Genomic DNA, 13028 nt, shown 5'->3' with positions numbered 1-13028 from the left:
GAGTAACAAAATAAGACATGTTTTGGAAATATAGGTTCCATTTATTGAATATGTCAATAAGGGATGGTCAGTTTGTAACCCTCCATCCACTCCAATGTTGGAATGATGTTCTTTCTTGAATGTTGTTTTCAATTGTCTCTTATCAAGTTGTACGTGCATGCTCAGCAACTGACAATCTTTTCTTAACACTGGACTTGCGTATAACCTCAAATGGCTCTTAATTTCTGGCTTATATTCGAGTTTTTATTGTTTGTTCTTTTCAATTGGTGCAGAGTTTTTACACATGTGCTGTATTTGTTGAAAATAAAATATAATTACAAAATCTTCTTTAAATCTTGAATAGGATTGTAAAAAAGAAGGATACATTTATACATTTTATATACAACATTTATACAACATTGTGAGCACTATTGACCAAATATGGATAGTAAAGAAAACTGGGTAGCATCCAGATCGGCACCAATGCACAATCCATTTTATCTACCCTCCCCCGCCCACTCACTGCAGCTCCCTAAGCCCATTCAAAAGCTTTTGCTGAGGGTCAAGGGATCCTTGGCAATGACATGGGATGCAGCATGGGTGCATGTAGGAGAGGGGAGAAGTCTCCTGGTTTGTGGGGATCCTCCCCCCTCATTTGCCGTTGAACAGCCTCCAATAAGGAAGCAGGTATTCTCTAGGCCTCTTGCCATCTGCCCATTCACAGTGTCATCAGAGCCCTAGTAAATATTTAAGTAATGTAGCCAGATCAGGAGAGTGAAATTCTTAAAGATACTAAAATACAATATCATGTTAAAAATAAAAAGATTATCAGAATACAGGATTTATGAATGTGGGAGAAGAAAGGGGATTAAATGTCTAATACATCAACACAAAAACATTAAAGTCCCAGACCAAATTTTATTAGCCTGCCATTTTCTCAAGGTCATTCTGCTCAAAGTATCTTCTACTCAAAGTATTACTTCTGCTCAAAGTAATTTTAATATTAAAACCTGAAACATATTTCATATGCTAGATCTAGGACATAATCACATATGGGTGTTTAGCATTCATGAATGTTTGGTCTACACTGTGTTTTCAAAGTCTTCAATCTGCACCACTTCAGATCTCAGGAAAATTTCATTCCCCAACTAGTGAAGTTTTCCCATATAACCAGAGTGCCAATAAAAGGCAGTTGACAAAAGAGGCTATGTAATGTTGACACAGTGGAGCACTGATGTATGACCTTCCCATTTTATTTAGTTAAGATTACTTCTCTACAGTAGCTGTGACACTGAAGCTCAGGCAGACTATTAAAAAAATACAATTGCAATTGTGTGAAGGGAGTGGGGGAGAAATTAAAAAATGTTCCAAAATGCTGCTCTTAGAACAAAAACAGAATTAAAAACCTACAGTAACCCAACCATAATATACTATTTTAATTAGATAGGAGTTTGAAAATTCCTGAATTATACTCAAAAGGGCAACATACCCTTTTGGTAGATCTTTACCAGATTCCTCCCATCCTACCAAATCTCCAAAAACTGGAGTATGGAACTGCATAGCTGGGACAAGAAATAATATTCTCTTTCCAAGGTTTGGATGAAAATTACAGTTTGATTTTCCCCTTCCTTTTTTTAGCAATCCCAATCTTTTAGGTGGGTGCTAAAATCCAGTCTGCTCTAAAAAGTAGTTAAAATCACATTCTAGCCCAAGTGATGTAAAAACTAGCTGACATTATGCCACAAGGGCTAGCAAGATCCAGTCTTATGTCAAAGTGTAATTAGCATAGGAAACAACAGCTGTTGCGAAAACAGGCTGCTGCAAACATGTTGCTTGGTTTCAGTGTGTATTTAAAGAGCTGAACAGGGTGGTAGCCTGAAGCTTCAGGTAAAATAACAGGAGCTGAGAGATGCTGTGTTTTTGCCCCTGAAGTGAAAAGTCAACATGATGGCACCATCACCCTCCACTCTGGACTAGTACTCATTTACACCTTAACAGATCAAAATTGGATAAAGGAAAGCAGCACCCCCTCTGAAATATTCTGCCAAAGTGACGATTTCCTGACAAAGTCATTCCCATTGATCCACACACTGAAAACTGCATGCATACCTGCGATAGTGTTTTGTTCTATATCTGCAATGAGAGTAAGTTGACCCACACTAGAAATGGACGCTGAAGCTCAGGGACCATGGTTCATATAAATGTTGGCATTCAGTTCAGAGCGTGATGCCTATTACTTTCTTCCCAACAAACTGCGACATGATGGTGGAGTGGAATGGAATGTTTTTTATTCATTTTTCAAATTTGTATACCACCCCAAACTTCCATCTCTAGGAGGTTTATAACAACATAAAGCAGATTAAAAATAAACACCTTAAAACAATTTAAAATTACAGTCCAGTTATAAAGCTTGGGTGAAAATAAAAAGTCTTCAGAGACTTTTAAAAAGTGGTCAGAGATGGGGAGGCTCTTATTTCAGCAGGAAGCGCATTCCAGAGTCTTGGGGCAGCAACAGAGAAGCCCCACCCTGCGTAGCCACCAGACAAGCTGGTGGCAACTGCCGATGAATTTCCCCCAACTTGGTTATTGGTTATGGTGAAGAATTGTATTTTGAATATGTATATCCCTATATAGAAATGGCTTCACCTTTTGTTTCCAAAAGGTGCCAGGTTCAATCCCTTATACCTCTAGCTAAAAGGATCTCTTCCAGGAAATACCTCTGCTAAGGTTATGTAGAGCTGCTGCAAATTGGTAAGTAGTGAAGCTGGTAAAGGACTGGTGTAATGTGATCCAATTAAGTGGTTCTGGTCAAAAGTATGGCAGGCACATTTTAAAAGAACTGAGACTTCTGGATTGTTTTCAGGGACAGCTCCTCATAAAACACATTGCAGGAAGCTAGCCTGGAGGTGACAAGAGGATGAGCAACTGGGACCAGATCTGGTTTCTCCAGGAAAGAGCACATGGTTGGCATATAAGAAAAAGCTGGGGGGGAAAGTACTCCAGGACCCTGCTGCTACCGGGGCATCCAGGGGCAGATCCTGACCCAGGAATACTTCCAAACTGTTTCAGTGGGAGTAGAAACCCATCCAGAACACCTACTCCTGAATTACTAGAACACCAAACCAACTGTATCTCCAGCTTTATTAAGCTTTAGTTTACCGGTATTTGCTTTTATCCTTATCCAGTCCAAAACTGTTGACAGAAACTGCATCAAAATTTCCACTGCCTTTCCAAGATCAAACAACAACAAAAAGATAGAGGTGGGTGTCATTCCTGTACTTATTACACTATTGCACACATTTGCAGAAGACTTCTCCCAGTGGTTTCATGTATATGTTAAAGAGCAAGGGAGCCAAGATGGAATCTTGCAGTATCCTGTTGTCACAGGCCACAGAATGAAGCAGCAGTTTCTCGGTATTATCTGGAACTGACCCACCTCAAGAAGGTACCCCAAATCAGATACCGCTTAGGCATTCCAGAAGGATACCATGATTGATGGCATTGCAAGCTACTGAGAAATACAGAATTATTAACAGAGTAACACTCTACTTGTTAATCTACCTGTAGGTCATCCATCAGGGCGACCAAGGCAGTTTCAATCCTAAAGCCAGGCTGAAAGAAAATGAGTGGAACAAAGCATCTAAACTTTTAGGAGAAACAAGATTTCTATAAATAATGAATGATAACAATGAAATTAAAGTAGGGCTTCTGAGCCTCCTGATGAAATCAATGAGAATTGTTCCTGGACAGAATATAATTTATAGAGAGCCAGCATGGTGTAGTGGTTAGAGTGCTGGGCTAGGACTGGGGAGACCTGAGTTCAAATCCCCATTCAGCCATGAAACTAGCTGGGTGACTGTGGGCCAGTCACTTCTCTCTCAGCCTAACCTACTTCACAGGGTTGTTGTGAAAGAGAAACTCAAGTATGTAGTACACCGCTCTGGGCTCCTTGGAGGAAGAGCGGGATATAAATGTAAAAATAAATAAATAAATAAATAAACAAATAAATAAAAATAACAACCTCCAGTGAGGCACTACCTTGGCGTGGTTGTGGGGCTTGTATGCTCTGAGGAAGGTGGGAGCTATGCTAGAGGTCCAACCATACTGGACAGGTCTCACCAGAGGAGCCAGACAAAGAGTGCCTCTCCCATCAACAATATGGTGAGATGTAACTTTAATAAATCTATACCGGATCGGTCGTCGTCCGGGTCAACAAGGACCGCGCCAGGTGCTATAGTCCCTGGACATCTGGTGGCAAGTGGGCAACAGGACTCAGGATCTTCAGTTGCGCAACCAGGGCTGGAGACTGCAACGTTACTGGAAGAAACGTCGCTTAACCAAAAAAAATATACAAAAAATGCCAACAAGGAAATAATGATCTGCTATTACAAGTCTAGTCCAACTAGAAGAGGTTATTCAAAAAGAATGTACCAAATTTGGAAAGAGAAGCATCCAGATACAGAAATAACAGAACAAAGGCTAGCAGACCAGAGAAGATTCATAATAAGAAATAAAGTATTCACAGGAGTTGAGCTGGAAGAACTGCAAAGAGCAACACAGTCTCAAGATATGGAAGAAGAATTACCATGATTGAAGAAGTTGCTCAGGCGCAGGTGGAGGAGGTTTTGGAAATCAAGGATGCCACTGCTGCTGAACTGTTTCAAAATCAAAACCAGGCAACCGCCCCTTTGCCTTCACCTCAAAAACCTGAATGCCGTTTAACAGAAAAGCAACAAGAACTAAAGCAAAAAATAACTGAGCACATGAACCAAACAACCACCAGGGTTCGACTTCCAGTTCTAAAAACAGTTGCCAAAAAACAACTTGCTCAGGCATTAAAAGATGTCAATGCTGCACTTGCAGAAATAACAACCAATAATTTGCAAGAAACAAACCAACTAATGTACAGTGCAGCAACAATAATAACACAAGAGCTCGGATATAAGATCAGTGGACCTGTAAAAAAAGAAAGCAGTACATCACCTAAATGGAAGATTAGATTAGAAAATAAAATTTCCAGGCTTAGATCAGATGCTAGTAAATTGAAAGATATGAAAGATAAGAAGCTGAAGAATGAAAACACCAAACAGTATCTGATCCAAAAATACCACCTAGATTCAAGGAAAATTAGAGAAGTCCTGGAAATAATAAAGCAGCAAATAACAGCAGTGTCAAAGAAGATTAGCAGATATGAAGCCAGAATTACACAACACAGGCAGAATCTCCAATTCCAGTCGAATCAGAGACGTTTCTACCAAAGCATAGAAGGAGAAACTGCAATAAACCCAGAAACACCAAATAAAGAAGAAACAGTGTAATTCTGGGGGAAATTATGGGACAATCCAATAGATTTTAATAAAAAAGCAGGCTGGATGAAAGAGATCAAAAAATGTAACCAACAAATGCAAGATCTAATAATAACACCAGAATTAATAAGTGAAAGAGCAAAGAAAATTAAAAATTGGACTGCGCCAGGCAACGATGAACTTCATGGCTTTTGGCTTAAACACCTAACAAGCCTTCATAAAGAACTATCAAAACAGTTCAATCACATTATGAAAGGCGGTGATATTGAACAATGGCTAACAACTGGGAAAACTCACCTCATAATGAAAGACCGAGCAAAAGGTGCAGTTCCACGTAATTATAGACCGATAACCTGCCTGCCAACCATGTTCAAATTATTAACTGGAATAATAGCAGATGAAGTGATGCAACACTTATTAACTAACAAACAGCTTCCAGTTGAACAGAAAGGAAATTGCCCAAACACCAAAGGCACAAAAGACCAGCTGCTGATTGACAAAATGATTTTAGAAAACTGAAAGAGAAGAAAAACAAATCTAAGTGTTGCATGGATTGACTACAAGAAAGCCTTCGATTCATTGCCTCGCACATGGATACTAAAATGTTTAGAAACAACTGGTGTCAGCAAAAACATTCAGATATTTATAAAAAAGCAATGAGCATGTGGAGTACACAGTTAACAATCAATGGCGAGACACTTGGACAGGTTAGCATTAGAAGAGGCATTTTCCAAGGGGACTCACTATCCCCTCTGTTGTTTGTAATCGCCATGACCCCACTTTCACAAATACTAAACAAAACAGGCCTCGGATACCAAACATCTAAAACATCAAGTAAAATCAACCATCTGCTGTACATGGACGATCTGAAGTTGTATGGAAAGTCCCAGTCAGAAATCGAATCACTGCTAAACACTGTCTGTATATTCAGTAGCGATATAGCAATGGAGTTTGGACTACACAAGTGTGCTGCATTAATAATGAACAGAGGAAAAATAAGAAAAACAGAAGGAATAGAACTGCCCAATGGAAGCAACATCAAGAACCTGGAAGAGAAAGAACATTACAAATACTTGGGCATTCTCCAGGCTGATAACATTGCACACACTGAAGTTAAAAGAAAAATTGGAAGTGAATACATCAGGAGAGTTAGAAAAATCCTAAAGTCCAAACTCAATGGCGGGAACACCATACAAGCCATAAACACCTGGGCTATACCTGTTATCATATACACTGCAGGAATAATATACTGGACCCAGGCAGAGCTAGAGACGCTGGATCGTAAGACCAGGAAAATAATGACCATCAATCATGCTCTGCATCCCCGCAGTGATGTAGATAGACTATACCTCCCTCGCAGCTCAGGTGGAAGAGGAATGCTGCAAGTCCATCAAACAGTAGAGGAGGAGAAAAGAGGCCTTGAAGAATATATAAAGGACAGTGAAGAAGATGCACTTCAAATGGTCAATAACTGTTGACCATGTTGAAACTATTCAACACCAATGAAACAAAGCAGGCCTACAAGAAAGAACAAGTCAAGAACCGAGCAGAAAAATGGAAAAATAAGCCCCTGCATGATCAATATTTGCACAATGTAAGTGGAAAAATCAGACATCACTAAGACCTGGAAATGGCTTAAGAATGGTTACTTGAAGAAAGAAACAGAGGGTTTAATACAGGCTGCGCAAGAACAGGTACTAGAACAAATGCAATAAGAGCAAAAGTTGAAAAATCCACAACAAACAGCAAGTGCCCCCTTTGTAAAGAAGCAGATGAAACAGTGGACCACCTAATCAGCTGTTGTAAAAAGATCGCACAGACTGACTACAAACAAAGGCATGACAAGGTAGCAGGGATGATACACTGGAACATCTGCAAAAAATACAATCTACCTGTAGCCAAACATTGGTGGGACCATAAAATTGAAAAAGTTGAAGAAAATGAAAATGTAAAAATATTATGGGACTTCCGACTATAAACAGACAAACATCTGCCACACAATACACCAGATATAACTGTAGTCGAGAAGAAAGAAAAACAAGTTAAAATAATCGTCATAGCAATACCAGGGGATAGCAGAATAGAAGAAAAAGAAACAGAAAAAATAACCAAATACAAAGATCTACAAATTGAAATTGAAAGGCTGTGGCAGAAAAAGACCAAAATAATCCCAGTGGTAATTGGCGACCTGGGTGCAGTTCCAAAAGACCTTGAAGAGCACCTCAACACCATAGGGGCCACAGAAATCACCATCAGCCAATTACAAAAAGCAGCTTTACTGGGAACAGCCTATATTCTGTGATGATATCTATAACAATTGACAATAAAATTCAGCCATCCCAGGTCCTTGGCAAGGACTCGATGTCTGGATAAAACAAACCAGTCAATAACACCTGTCTGACTGTGTAAACAAGAAATAATAATAATATCTTTCTAAACTATCAAATGCTGCAGAGTTTACATTTACAACAGGGCATCTTAAACTGTCATGGCTCCTGCCCTAAACAAGACAAAAACACAAAGCACAAAACTATTGGGCATCTACTACAGCCATAACAAAAGACAGTCAGTTCAGTTGGTAGTACTTGTACTCACCCAGAATCATGCAAAGCCAAAGTGATTCTAAGGTCTCACAAGGATGGTTTCCCCCCAGCAAAGAATAAACGTGTGGAGAGATGTTCACCTGCCTTACAACAGTCAGTCAACAAAACTAGGTGCATACACAGGCAACCAAGCTGAGCTTTTCACACTGACTAAGAAGGTCCCAAATACTTGCTAAATTAGCACTTTGCTCTGTAGTCCAAATTCATATACAAAAAATTTAAAGAAGAGTTAGTGCTGTCTTGAGGCCACTGCTAGGCCTCATGTGTTGTTACAATCTGTCATTCTGGCCCAAAGTGTAATATACACACTGTGGCTGGCTGCCACATATAATGGGGCTAATAATGGGGCTGCCACATTCAGGATCCAGATGTTCTTGCAAAGGCAGTTCCACATTACTGCAGTCCCAATAGGATGTTAATAGCACCAGTGAAGTGGCCAAACCACTAGTGCTCCTTAGAGAAGCTCACCTCAGACAGCAAAAACCACAGTTCTTAGGATGAACATAGTAGTGGCTTGGCAGGGCAGAATCTGCCCTGGTTGCGTATGAATGGGAGACTAGCACTGTTCCCTCTAAGGCATGCGCACGCTCACAAGTTTTCTGATGTCCGCTCAGTGAATTTTAGATCCCGCTCAGGTTGAATCAGGAAGGCCCCACTCTGAATGCTTCTGCGCACATTGTGCCTTGATACTGCCACCCAGAACAAAACTCATTCCGCACAGAGCTTAAAAATAATTAGAAAGACCATTGGAGATTGGAGGTCAGGGTACTGTGGAGTGTTCCCCTTGGGGGATGGAGCCTCTCTGGGAGGAGCGGAAGGTTCCAGGTTCCCTCCTTGGTGTCTCTGGGCTGGGGGGGACTCCTGCCTGCGGCCTTGGGGAGGCTGCTGCCAGTCTGTGGAGATGGTGCTTTGCTGGATGGACCAGTGGTTAGGCTGGTGTATGGCAGCTTCCTATGAACTAGACAGGCCACTTTCAACCCGGACCTCCAGGCCCTTTCTTCTTCTTCTTCTTCTTCTTCTTCTTCGGAATGCATTAAAGAGTTTGTGTTTGGAAAACAGCTAAGAAATGGTTAATGGGAAGGAGTCGGGGAGCAGGAAGGTGGGAAGGGTCTCTCTCTCTCTCTCTCTCTCTCTCTCTCCTGGCAGGTGGCCTCTTGCCTCCAGTCCAGCATGGCCCTTCTTTGGTGGCCTCTTGGAAACTGGGGAAGTGCTTCACAGAGTGTCGGAGCATACTGTGGGTCTCTAGGTGATGACCTTCCCATGTGCTTTGAACCCGCCTTGCCACCCTAAAAGCTGGAGGCTGTTGTTTTCCTATAAGAGGGTTTTGGATCACTTCATGGAGGAGAAGTATATCAACAGTTACTAGTTTGAGGGTTACAGGCCACCTCCAGCCTCAGAGGCAGGATGCCTCTGAGTACCAGTTGCAGGGGAGCAACAGCAGGAGAGAGGGCATGCCCTCAGCTCCTGCCTGTAGCCTTCCAGTGGCATCTGGTGGGCCACTGTGTGAAACAGGATGCAGGACTAGGTGGGCCTCCTTGGGCCTGATCCAGCAGGGCTGTTCTTATGTTGTTATCAAAAATGCCCAAGTTTTAGATCTAGTTTTAGATCCCTCTATGTAGGGACTTTTCTCCCAAGCATTTTGCACTGATTGTCAAAAAGAGTAGTTTTGCATTTAAATGCAACATACATAAATTGATTAAGATGCAGCTCTTCTGGTTAAAAAGCATGCATTGTTTTATGTATGCAGTAAAGCCTATGTCATGTTTATTGTTGTACAGCTTATTTTAAAATCACTGCCACCGTCTTACACTATAATGCTAATACTTGAAAAATTACACAGACTGGAGAGATAGCAAACCTGAAATCCTGAATTTAGTTTTATATATTTAACTTGCCCAAGTAAGAGTTTTAGCATGATGCAATATATTTTTGTTGCGGAACAGATAACTTCAGCATCAACTCATGTTGAATTGTTAATGCCAGTTTGAAATTAACACATCTGATTGTTTTACATTTCAGTCCTAATCTATTTGCTCAGACACAGGCCCCCATTGATTTCAATAGATTGGAATGTTAGCATTTTAATGCATCTCTCTCTCTCTCTCTCTCTCTCTCTCTCTCTCTCTCTCTCACACACACACACACACACACACACACTCCCCACCCCACCCATCCCCCACCCCTTCTCGGCTTCTTTCATAATGCCACCTTGCACCCATGAAACCTCAGGCATCATTTAGTTATTCATTAAACTCAGGTGCCTATGGCCAACTTGCACATATCACGCTTTTAACTGCCTGATGTTGTCTGTGTGCAGAAGGGGAGGGTGGGCAAGCAATCATCACAGCTGTGAAATTTATCATATCTGCAGAACGGAGCTGCAAAGTGCAGCAAATTGTGCCTGATCTCTGATCTGTGAAGTTTGTACAAACCTTTGAACTTCTGGCTGGAATGGCAAAATACAGTTACTCACTAGCCTACTGAGCAGTGCCAGATTAGGTTACCTCTGCCCAGTGTTAATATAATTTTTTTTTTTTAAGTTTAACTAGGACAGGGGGCCTTTGAGGGGCATTCTTGCATTTAAGGGAAAAAATTACACTGAAAGGTAATTTTGGTTGAAAGTTCTTCTTATTCTTGAAATTAAAACTCTGGCAACTCTCTAAAAGGTGTAGGATAATATACAAGCTTTGAAGATCCTCCTTTAGTTAAAATTTGCCAAGCTTGCTAAGTCCAGACCTTCAAGGCTTGACAGTAGGCTCTGGGCTATAGATCTATTCTGTGGAAAGAAGTAGGCCAACTTTAAATGTCTGTGGAAAATCTGAAGAGATCTGAAAGGACAGAGGGGGACAGAACAACAAGCATGTATTGCTGAAAAACACTAGTTTTAGCATGTATTGATGAAACTTACATTAGACTATCCAAAATATTCTTTGTAATTTTTCTCTTTACTAAAACTGAAATTGATAACTGGTTTATTCTGAAGATTTTAATGTCACTTGCTATTATATGGCAAAGCTATATAATGAAATCACAAAAAATAGAGCAACCATTTTGTAAATATAGTTGAAATGAACACTAAAAAATAAATAAATAGATGATCCAAGTAGTCTCTTATCTACCCAGAAAGAAGAGAGGACTACAGCTCAAGAGTATGCGACAGCCTTAGAATACATAAACAATATTTACTGTAATAATGGCATTCTGAACAGGCTAAATAAAGGGGAACAAGACTGAACCCGGTAAAAATAAGATTATTTTAGTAAAAGATGAAACTTCCAATACACTGCACCTCCTCCTGCCCCCTTAAAAGCCAGTGGACAGGTGAAAGGTTGGTGGAAAATACCATACAGATTAGTGCACAAAATCACCTTGATTTTCTTTAGACTAAGTATAAACTGTCAATTTTATAAGCAGAATATGGTAGCACTCTACTTAAATTATACTGGTTGACATCCTGACTAAATTACTCAATGGAAGTCCCATTGAAATTAATAAGACAAGTTAATCATGACTAACTATTAAGTTTCAATGGGACTTCAGCTGAGTGATATAGTCAGGATGTCAGCCAATGTATAATTTTTAAAAACAACAACAAATCTTTGTGCAGAGGAATAGTAATCCATTCTTCCCATAGTAGGAAGAAATCCCCCAAATCTAAAGCTCTCATTGTTTCAGACCCCAATGCCAAATGCATCGTATCTTCCTGAAGAATAGCCTACTCCACAAGGTCGGCAGAATCAGATCCAAGAAAAATACAAAGGTAAATTGATCTTGTTGTGCTTGATTGATTTAAACTAATGGCAAGCAAGCTTTTGCATCTTAAAAGTAGAACACATTTTTAATGCTAGGTTTAATTAATGTGCATATGTCAAGTTTTGTTCCAACTTTGAATTCTGTGTGCATTGCTTGAAAGGAAATTTCTTTAAAGTATTCCTACACTGTGGATGAAGCTCATATTTAGAATTATTACTTCTATACTAAAAATTGACATTCCACCGAATAAGGAGCACCTCTTCTTCTAATTATTTAATGTAAATCAAATAAAATCTTACATAAAAAAGGAAGTTTCCCCCTTACCTTCTTAGTCTTGCAACAGGAACAGGTTAGTTCGACTTGCACCTTTGCTTGAATAACCTTTCGTCCTAATCACGAGGTCTGTGAAACTCTGTTATACAGTACACATATTGCTTTATTGGTCAATGAGCTTTGGCTATTTAAATTCCATGGCAGTAATTTGCTTAAGGGCACCTGGAAGAAGTCTGAGTGGGTGGGGCAGAAATGACAGGAGAAGTTGAGAGACTTTCCCAGTGCAGAAAGTTCACCCCAGCAGCTGGGGTGGGAGAATTAATGGGGGGGGGGGCTTCTGTAACTAATGGGCTTTTTGTGAAGTCAGTTTGAAGCTTAAGAGAAAGAAAAGGAGATGAAGACTTTGACATTTTCCACAGGGAGCAGGAATTTAAAACAGAAAAGATTTAATTCTCTCTCCAAAATTGGCAGAAAGGGAGTGAATCATATACAAACAACTTCTTCCCAGCACAAGATGTTGTGCAAACAGGTTGTGTGACTCAAAACAGATAAGATAAGGGAGAAGGGCAAATTTTCCTAGACACAGGGATTTTTGTTTTATTTCAAGTCTATTTTGATGCCAGTGTATCAGCATTATTATTTTGGACTACTTTGTCAGGATACTCCAGAAGCTTTTCACATGAGAAGCAGACTTTAAGAAAAGAAGAAAAAGAAACTAATGCCAAAGACTCTAAGGAGCATGGAATACCGTCTGCCAACTACCAGGTGTGTGCTATTTCACCTGCAAACAAGAAATCCACTACAAGGGGGGGGGGATTGGGGAATATAAAATACAGTAGTAAAAAGCAAAGTGGGGGGGAGTGTTGTGAAACATGATTCATGGCATAAATATGGTCTGTACATAAGAGAAGCACTTAGATAAAGTAAACACCACACCTTTTTAAGCAGTTAAGAGAGAGAACCAAACCAAAAGCTCTTTTGGTAGTTGAATGTATCAGTTCAGCAAGCTAAAAACAACCAGTGGGAGGGAGAAAATTCTTGTTTCCGGATATGATAAATTAACATTCTGTGTTCTCCTACACAAGGTTAAAAATGAACACAATAGCATGAATAT

At 40.1% G+C, this 13028-nt stretch overlaps 1 protein-coding gene across 6 annotated transcripts in view; it reads right to left on the bottom strand.

Annotated features, from left to right (window-relative positions):
• Positions 1–13028, bottom strand: part of RBM47 (RNA binding motif protein 47) — a 96633-nt gene that overhangs the window by 15407 nt on the left and 68198 nt on the right. The window contains exon 1 of one of the 6 annotated variants that reach the window (XM_053251458.1): positions 11966–12023. The exons of the other annotated variants lie outside the window; for them this stretch is intronic. The gene's annotated coding sequence lies outside the window, so the exon portion shown is untranslated. Of the gene's footprint in view, positions 1–11965; positions 12024–13028 lie in introns of those variants that run through there. 6 annotated transcript variants of the gene reach the window in all.

This window comes from Hemicordylus capensis, chromosome 5 (genome assembly GCF_027244095.1).
Source record: "Hemicordylus capensis ecotype Gifberg chromosome 5, rHemCap1.1.pri, whole genome shotgun sequence".
Lineage (NCBI taxonomy): Eukaryota > Metazoa > Chordata > Lepidosauria > Squamata > Cordylidae > Hemicordylus > Hemicordylus capensis.
Note: the sequence above shows the minus strand (reverse complement) of the source record. Positions and strands in the feature narration are given on the sequence as shown.